The sequence below is a fragment of the Rhamphochromis longiceps genome, linkage group LG22 (assembly GCF_057381845.1).
Source record: "Rhamphochromis longiceps isolate RC_006_pf linkage group LG22, R_longiceps_female_GT1.1, whole genome shotgun sequence".
Taxonomy (NCBI): domain Eukaryota; kingdom Metazoa; phylum Chordata; class Actinopteri; order Cichliformes; family Cichlidae; genus Rhamphochromis; species Rhamphochromis longiceps.
Genome location: NC_140577.1, coordinates 15,884,691 through 15,900,846, shown reverse-complemented (window position 1 = coordinate 15,900,846; position 16,156 = coordinate 15,884,691). Strand labels below are relative to the sequence as shown.

General features: G+C 40.4%; 1 pseudogene; it reads right to left on the bottom strand.

Annotated features, from left to right (window-relative positions):
* Nucleotides 1-11,716: 11,716 nt before the first annotated feature.
* On the bottom strand, nucleotides 11,717-14,389 carry LOC146643772 (general transcription factor II-I repeat domain-containing protein 2 pseudogene; annotated as a pseudogene).
* Nucleotides 14,390-16,156: the final 1,767 nt, after the last annotated feature.

Here is a 16,156-nt window from a genome sequence, read left to right as displayed (position 1 = left end):
ACAACATGCATTATAAAAGTAAATGCTATTGTAGATTATTATATTTTTGTTTGTGGACTTGGTTGAACTGAGAGTTTGTGTGTGTGAGACAGTGCACACAATGTTCATTGTTGAAAATGACTGGCCTGTGGTTTTAGTACTGTAGGAGTCCATTTCTGTCATTAACATGTTGGTGTGTGACATTTACAATAAATCTGGCTGAGCAGAGATGTGTGTATTTTGTGTGTGTGTGTGTGTGTGTGTGTGTGTGTGTGTGTGTGTGTGTGTGTGTGTGTGTGTGTGTGTGAGAGAGAGAGAGAGAGAGAGAGAGAGAGAGAGAGAGAGAGAGAGGAAAGGATGGGTGATGTTCATGTGTGCCCATGCGTATGATGTGGCTCTTTGCGGTAACACAGTAAAAAAAAAGTGGCTCTTGGTCTCTGACTGGTTGGCCACCCCTGCTGTAAAGCATTAGGAAAGTGATTAATGAGGTCTTTCCCCCTCTGACTTTAAGAACTGGAAGTCTTGTGGCAGCCCCCTGGTGGCAAGAAAAAGAATGCAGCTTTAAGCTACTTCTGCACTGGCCGCACTGACATCTTTGATATACAGGGTGTGGATTAAAAATACAAGTGAACTGAGGAAAGTCTTAATCATTAATATTTGTTGTGGTATAAAAAGTGGTGCAATCATTTATTAATGCATCACGCAAGTTAAACAGATAAAAAAAAATATAGACAAAGACAAATCATTATATAACTCTAAATTATTCTATTAAAAAAAAACCCTAGAAGCAATTTGTAATGTCCATAATACAGAAAAACAAGCTTGTTTGGAAATTAAATGATAAATATGACTGTTAAAAAAAAAAGAGTCCACATATTGTGTGTGTTTACTACGTCGCCCGCAAAGGCAGCCTCTTGACTTTGCTATAAAAATGGTGCTGAACTTACCTTTTCAGAGTATTGCACAATAAAATGACATTTTTCCCGCCGATGTGCGTTATTCATCACCGAGGTGATTTCTGGCTGTAAAACTGGTGCTCTGACTCCGTTCATGTCGTGTTGCCAAATGATTCATAAACTGTGCTGAGCCTGCAATTTGCTGAAATGTGAACATTTTTCCTGCTGAAATGTTCAACATCATAGCTCTGTTCTGAATTATAGCATTCCTGAAGGTGGCAATCATGTTGTGACATTAGTCATCCTAATTTGACCACAAAAAAAAGAGAAAAAAGTGGGGGGAAAAGGAGAAAGGACAGAATGACGACACAAGTCTCTTACAAACATGAAGAAAAATTGTATTGTAGTTCCTGCAAACTTCTTTACAAATACACTTGCACTTTAAGCAAATAAAACACACATTTTTCTGCTTGTTTCATAAAAAGTAAACTCTCCCCGACTGCAACAAAAAAATCTTTATCTTTGGAGTAAAACTGCATTTCAATCAGTACCAAAGCTGCAGCAGGTGTAGATGATCTTTGTTTCTTTATTGAGTTATTTGAAAAGACTCAACGGAGAGATGAAAGATAAAGTGAAAAGAAGTGTTTCTCCCAGTGAGGGCCCCTGAGGCTCAGCACTCGGATCCCTCACCGCTACACAGGACTCGTCATGCTTGTCATGTCAATGTTCCTGAAGGTCGCTTCATCTAAAAGGCTGGGAGGGACTGAGGTGAAGAAATATTCACATGTGGAGCCCTCGCTGTAAGCTAGAGCCTTTCTTGTACAGTCATTATTTTGATCTTTTAAATAAACATTTGATTAGATGAGAGTGCGAGAACATGTTCCAAACATTACCGAATGAAGGCCGCTTCATCTAAACGCACAGTGGTCACTTCGGCAGCAAAAGCTGCAACTGTTGTCTCAGGTTGCCTTAACTGTAACTGTGACATTTTTAATTCACAGTTAGATTTCTTCATGTTGTCTGTAACTCTCCTCCAGGGCCATAGATACCAGAGTGGCAGAGACACCCTCTGGTGTGTCTATGGATGCTTCTATAAGTTTGTGTTTGGGAGAGAATGACAAAGAAAGAAGATGATTTTTATTATAGTGAAGTATTTTTAGAACATCTGTTTAGTGACCCATCCACACAAGTTTTTTGGGACTGACCGGTTCTTCCACAGATACGGTGGCTGTGAGAGATCAAACAGCAAACTGAAAAATGCAGCAAAAAGCACAACAAACACAACAAAATGTGAATAAAATCCATTTCCATTTTCTATTCCTGTTGTATTTCATTCAAAGTTTCTTGTTTCTAAGCATTTTTCTATTTCCTTTCTTAAGTGGCAGAGCATTTGACCTCTCAGGGCCACCGTACATCGAAACAATTTGCACACAATCAGACTATATGCACACATTGCAAATAATACAAATAATACATTAAAAAAATGTACCCTACAGAGCTCTATGGCTCAGTACAGAAACAACAAATACCAATTAGCACATTTATTCAGTCAAGAAAACATCAAAACATTAAAGGTTTTAAATCAAGCTAAAAGAAAAGTCAAACAGTAAAATGCGTTTTTCTACTGTGGTATCACAACCCATAGTGTTTTCATTAAAGTAGTTTACCAGAGCGTCAGGTTAGTAAGAACAGGTAAATCAGCAGATGGGCTTTCAGTGTTCCCTTCTTCCTAAATGGAGGAAGCTAATATCAGCTACTGTCTCTGTCACAGTGCTGTAAAAAAAGATTCTTTTTAAAATAATGTGTTGAGATATAGGCTTTATTGCAGATGTGTGTTTTGGGTTAACAGATCCAAAACAAAGCAGTGTTTTGTGTTTTCCTTCTGTGTGATAATTCCATTTAGATATGCTCATCATCTCTCTTTGGAATAATTCACATGGATCTAACACTGAAGGAAATGTGTTCTCACATTGTTGCAGTTCCTGCTGGTCACCAACAGAGGCTGGTAAAGGTCACGGGTGGCTGAATGCCCTTCAGAGCACATACTGATACTGTTGAGCATATTAAGGTAATGTGATATTTACAGTCTGTTGTGTGTCCTGTGCTGGTTCCAGTCTCTCTTCATCTTTCCTTCAATTGTTTCCAAATTAATTGCTTTCCTGCCCCCTGAATACCCTTCTCTCTAGTCTGCCTCTCTGGCCTGTCTCTCTTTTCTTTTTCTTCTCAACCCCCCTACCCCGCCTTCTTCCCCATACGCATTTCCTCTGGCCCCGAGTCAGGCAGGGCAGCTGCAAAAGGCCTCACCAATGCAGGCTGATGAGAAGTGACAGCTCTCTGTATCACTCCCTGGCACTGACAACTGACAGATGGATACCACTCACACACACTGCAGGGGAAAAGAAAGAGAAAGACAGAGAGAGGGAGAGAGAACACAGAGGTCGAAGAAGAGGAAAGCACCAAGAAGGATGATTCTCCAACATTATTCTCTTTTCATGGAGCTGCTGTGTGATTGAGTGCTGGGTAGAATAACAAGCTTGTGCCATGCCAACCTGAAGCTCTTTTCCCCTTCCGGGCACAAACATAAACACGTCCACATGCATTCTCACACATGCAGTGAAATCATTAGAATAAAACTAAATAGACAATTTACTTCTACTGTACTTAAAAAAAAAATACATTGATTTACGATTTGAAAATCATGAGAATGCTACTAAATGGAGGCGTTCCTGCGGTGCAGTCCTGCTATTTTATATTTATTCTGTTTGCTTCAGTTAAAAGAAAGAAGAAAAACAAAGAAACCCTTTGTTTTCTCGATCGCTCGCATACCAGATGTTTAACATGTTGCTTGATTGACGCCAACACATTGTGAATGTGAATATATACAGTTTCCCTTCCTGACACACTGAGGGAACTGTATGCATCCATCACAGCGTCGTACGTATCTGATGCCACAAACAAAAACAAGTTGCATGATGAGATGTTGAGCTGTTTGACACAAAACCCAGACAGAATTTTTATCCTCTGCATTGATGTTTCTTCAATTACAAACAAGAGTACAGAAAAAAAAGTGTTAGAAATTTGTGTGAATTATTATGTGCCAGAATGTAAGACACTGTAAATTAGCAGAATCAGCTTCTGTGCATACTGCATGGATAATGTCCTTTACATATTTAAATACAAGGAATTTAATATTTTATGTGTTATGTGTAGTATCAGTGAAAAATGTGTTGAGTATTCCATAGTTTCATAGAATTTTTACACTAAATGTTTCCACACTATACCAAGGGTTATTTTTTATGTATACTATAAGACTGTGAAGACAAAATGAGCTTCAGCAGCTTTAGAGGTAGAGTGAGGAGCTCATTCAGGAGAGGTTTAAAGAAGAGCTGCTACTCCTCCCAACAGAAAGGAGCTAGCTGAGGGGGATTCAGCTTTCCCAGCATGTCCAACTGGGAGGAGGCCCCGGGATAAATCCCGGACACTCAGGAGAGATTACAGCTCTTGGCTCGCTTGGGAACACCCTCGGTGTGCTTAGATTGCTGCCCCCTCGACCCAGACTGGGATAAGCATCAGAGGACGGGTGGATGGATGCTCATCTGTGACTATTTGCTGACCTTCTCTGCCTTACTTTTTACAAATCTCTTTTAAATTTTTCACTGTGGGTTTAAAGACGGAGAGTAGACTGTACATAAAAGATGGAGAAAGCCTCTGGGTCTGAAAGGGCCTGTTTTAACTACTTTCTGACCTGATTGTCGCACGATAACTCGCAAAATTAAAAAGGAAATTGATCAACAGTTGAATTTTAAAAAAATATGTTAGTGAATTTCCTTCCCTTAAAAAAGGATTTTTAGTGATTTTAAGGGCAGTTGTACCTACGTGTCTGATTAGCGGCTGAATTGTTTTAAAAGAAGTCATACAGTCAAGTATAAACAGGATATCTGCTGTAAATAATGCTGCATGTGTTCAGTATGAAAATGTGAAAGTGGTATGTCCACTGCTGGGACGTAAACAAACAATCCTTTTCACAGTTTTCATGAAAAAAAGGCAGCGTGCTAGCAAAAGTTGCAAAACAAATCTATTTTCACCTCAGCTGTTGGGCTTGGTCCTATTCACAGGAGAATCAATAGCCAGGAAGTCGCCATGCTCGTGACTGACTCCACTGTGCAGAAAAGTAGAGAGTGAGAAAAGGATATGTTGCAGGAAAGGAAATCCCAGGGGAATTAAGCTAAGTAGGCACGCATCAAAATGGACAATGAAACTAGAAAATAACAACACGTAGAGAGCTGCTCGGCTGTATTTCCCGTGTCTGCTCTCGGCGACACGGTTTACCTTAAAAATCCAGCACGTTTCCTCAAACACCAGAGAGGCCTCCTCTCAGACGTGTCACTGCCGTAAATCACCTTCTTCTCTAAAATCAAATTTTACACTTGACTATAAGAGCCACGTGGAGAGATTTGGCGAAGTTGGGATTCAGCGTGCCCAGATTTGATTTTAAGTTGGCACATACTAAGCATCCGCTCTGAGTCTGATTGAACTAATAAGCTTGTGCCTGAAACCTTAAGTGACACTCTAAAATAGCAACAGTGTCAAAGTCTCAAACGGGCGACGCCACACCAAGGCGATGATGACACGAGCATTGTGTATAGGAGGTGAAGAGTATGGTAATGTTGTCAGTGCACCCCGAGGCTTCAGAGCCATCACGGAGCAAAACAAGAACCTCAGCGATACGCTGTCTCGTTACTGGCTGGCACATATTCTGTCAGTCTTCCTAACGCCAGACTGCTGCTCTGATTACTTCCTCTCCACTTCCTACATCTCTTGCAGGCTGTTTGACCTTTTGTAATTACGTAAAATGATATTTATTTTGCTTCTTCTGGAGGGTAAAATCTCCCATACACGAAAGCTTGTGATCATGATAGCTTGAGTCTCATGTGATCACCGTAACTGCAGTCTCCCATGAGCATGATTGCTAGTCTGCTGATAGCTGAAGGCAGCTTGTTTTCTTGGAAAGAGCGAGGCCTGATGAGTTTGATTGTCAGCCAGTAGAAGGACTTAAGAGCCAGGGGACTCTTTGGCTGTCTGGAAACCCCAAAAACATTCAAACAATATGCAGTCAGATTACTGCTTGAGTTTTTTTGCTCTTGTGTCGATGACAGAATTGTGCTCTTTCAGAGAATATTTTTTACATCCTGCCTGCCACATTGTAAAGTGGAGAGCGCCACAAATAACAACCAAAAAAAACTTTAAAAGCAAAGCACGATGTACAAGAACTGGAATAATAACGTGAACACATGGATGCTCTGTAGCCAACAGCAGCTTGTGAAACACTGTATTGTGTCAGAATAATGCATCAATCCAGCAACTTTGAAACCACAGTTGTTCTTCTCTTTTAAATTATTTGGCAATACAGCAGGAGGTTGTGTTGTCACAGCATTAAAACCACCGACAGGAGAAGCGGATAATGCCGATCGTCTTCAAGAATTCAGTTCTTGCAGGGAACCCTTTGGGTCTTGGCTTTCATGCGGACGTTCCTTTGACATGTTGCACACTAAGGCGCATCCCCTATGGCCTTGGATGCCCACGTCTCTGTGCCAGACACTACAAGCAACCCAAGAGGTCCTGTGTTCATGCAGCAATAGAGGCAGAGCTGTTCTGGCTGCGTGGAGGCATCAATACGATATTAAGCAGCTAGCTTTTAAACACTCGTGTGTCCCGCTTTTCTGGTTAAACGTTATTTAGTGGCAGCATCAAAATAATCCCAATCAGAATAAAAAGAAATCAACCCCTCCAGTAGATATCACAAGACCAAATGCAACTGCTGCCAGAAAGATTCTTTTTTTCCAGAATAGAGGTGGAGCTATGTTAAATTGTGTTAAAGCTGCAACCACATCTGTATTTGCCATCCAACTTGTAGCTACTCATGGGATATTTTCTCTTTTTCAGACATTCTCAGTAAACCCTAGAGGAGATGGCTGTGTGAGAAAATCTCAGTAAATCAGCAGCTCACCATGACCCTGTCTAAGAGTTGAAATTAGCCAATCAGATTGATCGGCTAATTAGATATTTGCTTAAGAAGCAGTTGAACAGATGTACCTAATAAAGTGGCCGTAGTCGCCCAGTGCTGCCTAATAAAAATGGCCACGTCCTTGCAAGAGTTATTGCATCAAGCCTGTAAGTTTTTCAAGAAGATTATGCATGCATAGAAACAAAGGAATCGAAATAAAGGTGTACAAGATTGCGCGGCGAGTCTGCTTTTTGATTTATGTACACTCGGTGAGTCAGAAAATAATAATAATGCAGACACTACTTTATTTTTCTCCATTAAGAAAAAATAATACAAGTATCCGCAGCAAAAAGATTAAAATCTTGACATTTTTAGTCTCTCCCATACATTCACGCATACGTGTGAGAACAATGAAAAAAAAAATCTGCCATTAACTTAATCACAAAAGGTCACGTTGTTGAATGGGAAACAGATTAAATTAGCATAGTGTTAGATGTGGAAAATGATTTCCAGCAAATAAAACTGCAGCACAATTATAATATGTTAATTACTTATTTCATTAAGGAAGTTGATTGCAGTGCACAGAAGAAATCATGCGGGCAGAGACACCTGGAAAGAGGTGATGAAGCTTGAAACCAGCCTCTCTCGCTGCCTTGTCCCTCCACTCTGACTCCTCTCGTTTCCTGCCGCCATCCTTGTCATCAGCTCTCATCTATCCTCGCTTTGGCTTTTTACGCACGCATTAATTGCCTGAATGTGCCACACAAAAATGCTTCAAAGGGCACAGGACTTCTCATTTGTTCATCAAAGGGAAGATGATGAGTAGTGTGAGATCATATGACCTACCCACAATGCTCCTCAAGGGAAGCGGGCGGCAGATGCAGTGTGTGAGCCAGTGAAAACACGGGGGAAAAGGAAAGCAAGGGAAACATTTAGCAATCAGCCTTATAATAACAAGGAATTGTTTGTAGTAGCAGAGAATATGATCTGTGGCTTTGTGAGTATTGTCTAAACATAAAATGGGAAAATCAGAGCTGTAATTGAAGCCTTACGGAATTTTTGTGTTGTAAAAACTGTTTAATCTTGTAATCAAATTAGGGATTTATTACTGCTGTAACAACCTTTGTGCGAATTTAACGGGCGGCTGTCAGTGTTTGTTTTAACACTACAGATAACAATATAAATTGTACTTGAAAGGGGATTGTTGATGCCTACATAACATGTTGGAATAAATGAGGATTTCCGTTTTTGAGAGCAGTTCTCTATGATTGTTTCCTGGTACAGCTCAGCATAAGCACAGTAAAGTAAAGTTGGTGCATACTGAAGACTAGCCATAACAAAGCACTAGATGAAACATCAAGCCCCGGCATGTATTTTCTTTCTTTAAAACCCCAAATTTGGTAAACAAACCTACAAATGTAAGGCTAGCAAAAAAAACAACCCTTTTCTAAAGAAATTCAACTGAAATTCCAACAAATTTGATTAAAGTCAAACAGTTGAGTTAGTTTAGTTTTGCCACAACACCACAGTGGATTTGAAATCGAACAGTCGTGATGCTCACAGGCTCAAAAATAATATACATTTACATCACAGACAGAGAAGCAGTTTCATGGCCAGGTAATATTTCATGATTAATGAAGAAAGCAAAATATCTCAAGCTTACTCAAAGTGTTGAACTGGTATTTTATAGCTTTAATTTAACTAATTTTAAATATGAAACCCAAAGACAAGTGAAATTGAGGGAGAACATCGGGGTGGCAGAACTTTAAGAATGGCCCAATTAGAGCTGGGCGATAGAACGATAACGATATGTATCGCGATATAACTTTTACTCGATAGAGAAATTAAGCTATCGCGATAGACCTCGCCGCTCTTGTCCTCTTTAAAAAAAAAAATAAAAAAAAAAGGTCATCCAATCCAAATTAAGTAGCGCAGAGCCGAACCAATCACAGCCGCAGCGTCACGTCGCGTGACTTGTTACGTACAGCACAAGTGCCAAGCCGCACGTGTGTTTGTTTGGGAAGCAGCCAGCGGGTAATGGAGCCAGCGGGTAATGGAGGAAATGAGTGTGCCGACTAGAAAAATCAACCGAGCGTGACCGAAGAGAAAACAGATGATGGTTCCAATGCCGGAGAGATTGTCGAACGGAAGAGCCATAGAAGTTCCGTAGTGTGAAGGTATTTCGGCTATTTCAAGTCTGACAAAAAACAGAGTAGCGTGCACTGTAAATTGTGCCGAAAGCAAGTCTGGAAATACAATAAACTGGTGCATGCGTCACACTGTGCGCCACGTTATTGTTTCGGTGAAATGAATTTCTACAATACTGTTACTGTTAATTCTACTCTCTGCAGTGTTTAAATGCTTACATATACACAGTTACTGTCCCTCCACACATACGACTCGGTTCTGCTTCTATGCCCCAGCTTTGTTTACTTTTTCCCACCGAGGCTTCTAGACTTCTGATTGGCCAACATTTCTGCACGTTAGGAATCTAGCGCCACCTGCTGCTTTGGCATGTTCATAGCAGCGTTTTCCTTCATTTCTGCCTTTATGTGTGGACGGGATTATTTTTAAAACGAAAACGGAAAATCTCCGTTTTCAAAAATACCCGTGTACGTGTGGACGTAGCCTCAGTCTCTGACTGGAAGCGCTAATTCGTCATTCGGCTTTTGTCAGACTAAAGTAACTGTTAAAACTGTTTGAAAAGCTCAGCTATACAACAAGGAGAGATTGAGAATTTCCTTTTAGTTCTCAGTTTATTTGATATTGACAAAAGTTAGTCAGTTTTGTCTGTTCTTCTGTAAAACAAACTAAGATTTATTTTTAGAATTTATATTTTGTTTCTAAGTGGAATTGACAATTTAGTCTGTTTCGTTTGTTCTATTTTGAAACTTAAACGCTTTAGTGGCTGCCTTTTGTGTAGTTTGCAATATTTGCCTTTATTTATCTGAAAAAGTCTCATGTTCCTTAAGTACATGTACCCTGTTGAACTTATTATGGGAAATAAATATTTAAATAAAAACAAGCTGCTGATTATTTCACATTTTACTTGTGAGCAACGGCACATTTAAATCTTACAAATATAGTTATTTGGCTTATATCGTGATAGATATCGTTATCGCCTGAAATGAAAAAAACATATCGTGATATGAAAAAATCTCATATCGCCCAGCTCTAGGCCCAATCAACAATCTTATAAAGAAGGAAAGCACGGGCCGGCTCTGCAACATAAAAAGGACTGAAAGACCACAGAAGACGACTTAAGTACCGGACAGAATTATTTCTCTGGTAACAAAAAAACTTAACAGCACCTAACCAAGTCAAGAACACTTTCAAGGAGGTAGGTGTGTCATTGACAATGTCAAGGTGTATAATCAAGAACAGATTGGACAGATGAAACCAAGGTGAACGTGTGGCCAAATGAAATGAAAGAAAAAAGTATGGAGAAGGACAAACAGCTCATGATCTAAAGCAGAGTGCATTAACATAGTGGAGGTAAGGTAATGGCCAGTCTTCCTGTTAAAAGGGAGTTTTTCCTTCCCACCGCTGCCAAAGCTCATAGGGGGTCATATGATTGCTGGTTTTTCTCTGTATATATTATTGTAGGGTCTACCTTAAAATATAAAGCACCTTGAGGCGACTGTTGTTGGGATTTGGCGCTGTACGAATAAAAGTGAATTGAATTGAAGTATGGCATGGGCATGTATGACTGTCAGTGGAACAAAGCCACGACTGTTTATCAGTGTTATGATGATTAAAGTGGGACGATCAATTATGAAGTGTACAGGGCTATACTCTCTGTTCAGACAGAAATCGGCTACATCAGATCAGATGGCACTTCAGTGCAAATGGATAATGACCCAAAGCATGCAAAAGTTTCTCAAAGCAAAGAAATGGGACTTAATGGCCAAGTCAGTCACGTGATCTCACCTCAGTACCTCAGCTTTTCAGTTAATGATGATAAAACTGAAAGCAGAGAAACCCACAAACAAGCAACAACTGAAGGTGGCGGCAGTAAAGGCTAGCAGAGCCTCTCACGGGAGGAAACGCAGCATCTGGTGATGTCTCTGGGTTCCAGACTTCAGGCAGTCACTGACTGCAAACAGTTTTTACTGAAGAATTAAAAACAGTCCTGATCATTAGAATTATGATGGCTTGTCCACTAATTGAGCCTCGTAAAAAGGAGTGTGTATAAAAATGACTAAGATTTTGTTAAAACCCTTGAAACTGAAAACTAGGCTGAAAGTCTGCACTTGGATCTCATGTTGATTGTTTGATTGAAAATCTACTGTAATGGTGTACAAAACAAACAAACAAAAAAGAAAAAAAAAGTACAAAGTTGTGTAATTGTCCAACAAACTATGGACCCTACTGTACATCTATTAGTACCTGTAGTACTACTATAAATAATCGGCAACAGTTGTGTGTTTCTAACAAATATGGTCTGGTCCTTGGACATTGGCCCACTATAATTACCATACATACAAATGAAGGGAAATCATTATTGATAATTGTAATTGATATAGTGCACATCAGAAAGTCAGACACATTAGTATGCAGAAGATGACTAAAAGCTTGATGAGCTCTAAATAAGCAGCAGATGACCATAAGTACTTATAAAACTGAAGACAGCTGCAGCAGCAGTCTGAAGGATAAAACAGCTTGTCTGTTAGTTATTATGAATAATAAACAAACTGACTCATGACCTGTGTTTTGAGAATACTTTGCTAACTTCCCAGGAAACAAATACTAATGGAACATGATCACATACAGTTGTCTGCAATATTCATGTTCACATCCCCAAAGCTAGTATGCACTAAAAAGCCACATAAAATAAAGAAAAAGTTCCAAACAGCAGGGACAGATAGCTGTGTGCGCCACAAGAACATAATACAAACGCAAATATTACACACAGCGCGCAGACATCAAAGACAAACACATCCCATGTGCAGATCTTAAAGAGTGTACCGTACCTTTGTCACCAGCCCCAAAGCTTTATGTTACTGCAAACAAGCGCTATGTGACCGAGGCCTAGACATGACGTCACCAAGCAACAAACACGTACCTTGATGAGGAGAAGCAGTGCAGTAAATCCTGCAAGGTGATCTGACAAGATGAGATATCCCAATTTGCAGTAAAACTCTACATCCGGCATGAAGTGCTCACTGAGGCCATTGGGTGATTTCATAAATAGAAACCCAGAATAAACCTTAAGGCAGGGGTGTCAAACTCAAATACACAGTGGGCCAAAATTCAAAACTGGAACAAAGTCGCGGGCCAACGTTAATATTTATTGAAAAAAATCTTCCTCCAGATATAACAAGGAACCTTTTCTTAAAGACTCAAATAAGTTTTGCTGAAAAACTGAATATGGAATAAGCAACGCTTAATACTGAACGATATAGAACTTATATAAACATATATAACTTAATATTGCACACATGCAAAATTGAAATTCCAATTAAATAACATATCACTGGAATGCATTTCTTAAATAAAAATTGTATTTGCAGCCTTCTGATTTAAATTTTAGCAGTAAACCTTTTCCCCAGGCTAATAATAAATGTAAAAATAAAATAACAATAATAAACCACTTAACTAATAAAAATATCATTAAACGTGAAACCATTCAAGCCCATGTCTGGGAGTAGCAAGACAAATTGCACAAAGAAAATGGTAATTATAGCTCAGTTTGCTACACACTGATCTACTCTGATGCGTCCAAGCCAGATACCTGGCATCTCTTCTTGGATGCTAGTTCCTCAATGTCTGGGCTCAGGCTCTGAGCTGAGGAAATCCTCAGGATCGAGTGAAGGTGTTCATCGGTCAGACGTCTCCTGTGAGATGTTTTGGCCATCTTCATTGAGGAGAATAGTTGCTCACATAGGTAAGTGCTGCCGAACATGGAGAGCATCTGAGCAGCGTGGGTGCGGAGCCCAGGCATTGTGTCAGGGATGAAATGTGGAAATTGTGAAGCGCCCACAGCATCATACTTTGATTTCAGCGTGTCACTACACTGGAGTTCAATCAGCTCCATTTGGAGGTTTGTTGGTGCTTCTGCCACGTCAACTGTAAAAGGATTACTGAGCAGTTCAAATCGACATTTCTGGGCGTCAAAGTCGGCAAACCGCCGGGTAAACTCAGTACTGAGTACACAGAGTTTTTCAGCAAACTGTACGCATGGGAACACAGCAGTAGAGATTTGCATGTTCATCGTTTGGCAGCAGGGAAAATGGCCCAGGTTTCCTTGTAGCATCTGATTCTGCCACAGGCACAATTTCGTTTTAAAAGCCCTCACTGCAGCGTACATATCTGTGATGATACGCCCCCGTCCCTGAAGCTGCAGGTTCAGCGCATCGAGATGGCTCGTGATATCACACATAAAGGCCAGCTCACACAGAAACTCTTGCTCCCTGAGCTCAGCTGTGTCTTGCCCTTTGCTTTCCAGAAACTGAAATATTTCCTCGCGTAGCTCGAAACATCTGTTCAGTACTTTCCCTCGGCTTAACCACCTCACCTCCGTGTGATACGGCACGTCTTCCGAACCACACTCCTCAAGAAAAGATTTGAATTGGCGGTGATTCAGGCCTTTGGCTCTTATAAAGTTAACTACTCGTGTTACTGCGGTCATAACATGTTCCATCTTTAGGGCTTTGCCACAAAGTGATTCTTGATGTATGATGCAGTGATAAACAGTCAGCTCACCTGCACAGTTCTCCGCTCGCATCTTCTCCCGTACCCTGCCCACCAGTCCGCTCCTTTGACCACACATCGCTGGTGCACCATCTGTCGTTAACCCCACAAGTTTTTCCCATGGCAACTTCATTTCAGTTAGACATTTGGAAACCTCTTCAAATATTTCCTTCCCTGTGGTTGTTCCATGCATTGATTTTAATCCTCAAAGTTCTTCCGTAACACAGAGAGTTGAGTCCACACCACGGATGAAGACTGAAAGCTGGGCAGTATCAGAGGCGTCGCTGCTCTCATCCACAGCGAGGGAGAATGCAACGAAACTGTTTCCCTTCTCCATCAGCTGGTTATTTAGATTGTTGGCAAGTTAACGTGTGATCAGCTACTGTGTTTCTGCTCAGGCTAACATTTGAAAATGCTTGCTTTTTCTCTGGGCACACAACGTCGCAAACTTTCATCATACAACTTTTCACAAACTCTCCCTCACTGAAGGGCCGGGCTGATTTTGCGATCTCTGCTGCCACAACAAAACTAGCCTTTACAGCAGCCTCACTTTGTGATATGGCTTTTTTGAACATAGTCTGTTGTGAAACAAAACTTCTTTTCATCTCTTCTGCTTTCCGGCGCCTTTGAGTCATGTCCAGGTCCTTGTACTTCTCTTGGTGTTTCGTTTCATAGTGTCGTCTAATGTTGTACTCCTTGGTTAAAGCCACATGAGCTCCACATACAAGACAAACAGGTCTGTCTTTTACATAGGTAAACAGATATTCTGTCTCCCACCTGTCCAGGAAGCTCCTGTTTTCGTTCTTTCTTTTCGCCATTTTGGGAGAGGTAGCGCGGGAGTATTCGCGTGGTTGCTATGACTACAGTCAACAGAGGAGAGGGCGTTAATGGGTCCTGTCCTGACTGACGCGCCAAAACGCCAACAGAGCATTCTGGGAGTTGTAGTATTAGCAGTACATGCGCTGCTTAAGACCGGCGGGCCAGCTCTAATAGTAATTTGGTATGGCCTCGCGGGCCAAATGGGCCAGAGTTCATCCTGTTTGGTGGTAGATTTGTTTAAGAGTGCTACATTTCAGATTCAGCACACACCGCAGTTTAGAAAGTGCACAAGGCAAAGGAGTGGGCGGAGCTTTGACATGGCAGCCAAAGGTGCGTTCAATATATGTTACAGCCTGGAGACATTGTCAGGTGATCAATCTAGTTGTCTACCTAACTGCACCGTAGCATTGATATGCTAATTTTTCACGTTTTAACTAAATTCTTGTTGATGCTTCAATGTGAGCAGAAATGTTCAAATGTGGTCGGGTGTAAAGTGACAACGAATTCTCAAGTGCATCTTTGTTCTTGTTTGAATCTTTATCACCAACATTTCAGCTTGAATGTGACGTGAGTGAGCAGCACAGGGTTGATTATGCGATGGCCACCAGTGTTGGTCAAGTTACTTCAAGGAAGTTATTAGTTACTAATTACTGATTACTACTCCAAGAAAGTAATCCCGTTACTTTACTGATTACTTCTTTTCAAAAGTAATTAGTTACTTTATTACTTAGTTTCTTTTAAAAAAAACATGGTACACAACCTGAATACGTAATAAAGTAACAGACCTTTCAGCCCAATTCTATTTTTCTGCATAATCCATCATATAAAACTGAATCAAATGGAAAAGTCTCTTATTAAAAATTGTTTTATTAGTTTGAATCTTTTAACTTTATTCACATTGCATCAAGCAAAAATTAAATTATATGCAACTGTCTTTAACTTGAAGAAATTTGTTTAACATTTAAACCTATTTTCTGTATATTCCAACACATAAAATAAAATAATTTTTTGTGTTTACACTCACTTTAACAAATAGATGCAAGTAAAACACAGCACAAAATAAATAAAATCAAAGATTCAGCAGCACTAAGTCCTGTCGATCTTAAGTCTATTTTCACCTATTTAGCAGGAGTGGGGCCGGTGGAGGTTCGCTCGGTGCCGCAGCGGTCATGTCAGTGGGGGGATCCGGGGGTTTCTCTGTGAATTTCACATTCCTTTGGCAGCGTGCTCGGTGCTTGCTCAGATTTGAAGCGTAATTTTTCACTGTAGAAAGAAGTTTTCTTCCCACGCAGAGTGTACAGCGGACGCTAATGTTTTTGTCACTTTTACAGAATCAAACTCAAAGTAACGTCAGCACTTCCAAGCTTTAAACGCTGTATAGTCGTACTCTCTCCCGCACTCCATATTATCCATTGTTGATCTGCACACGTCTGTTGCTGCCATGGACATGCATGCGCTTAAGTCATTGTCATGAGACACTCTCACAAACAAAATCACAGTTTAGTAATGCAGCATGTTTACGGAAAAGCAAGGGTAATCTACTTACTTTTTTGCAATAGTAATCCCTTACTTTACTCGTGACTTAAAAAAAGTAATCGGATTATGATGGCCACATAGTGGTTGGAGACTGTGGCACAACCAAAATTATTGCAACGATGCGCAATGAAGTTGTAATCCTGTTGCTGGGATAAAGTTTACAACCATGCGTCGTCAGATATCGCCTTCTTTAGTGCATCAACATGGTGAAAAATGGCAGCTGGATGAA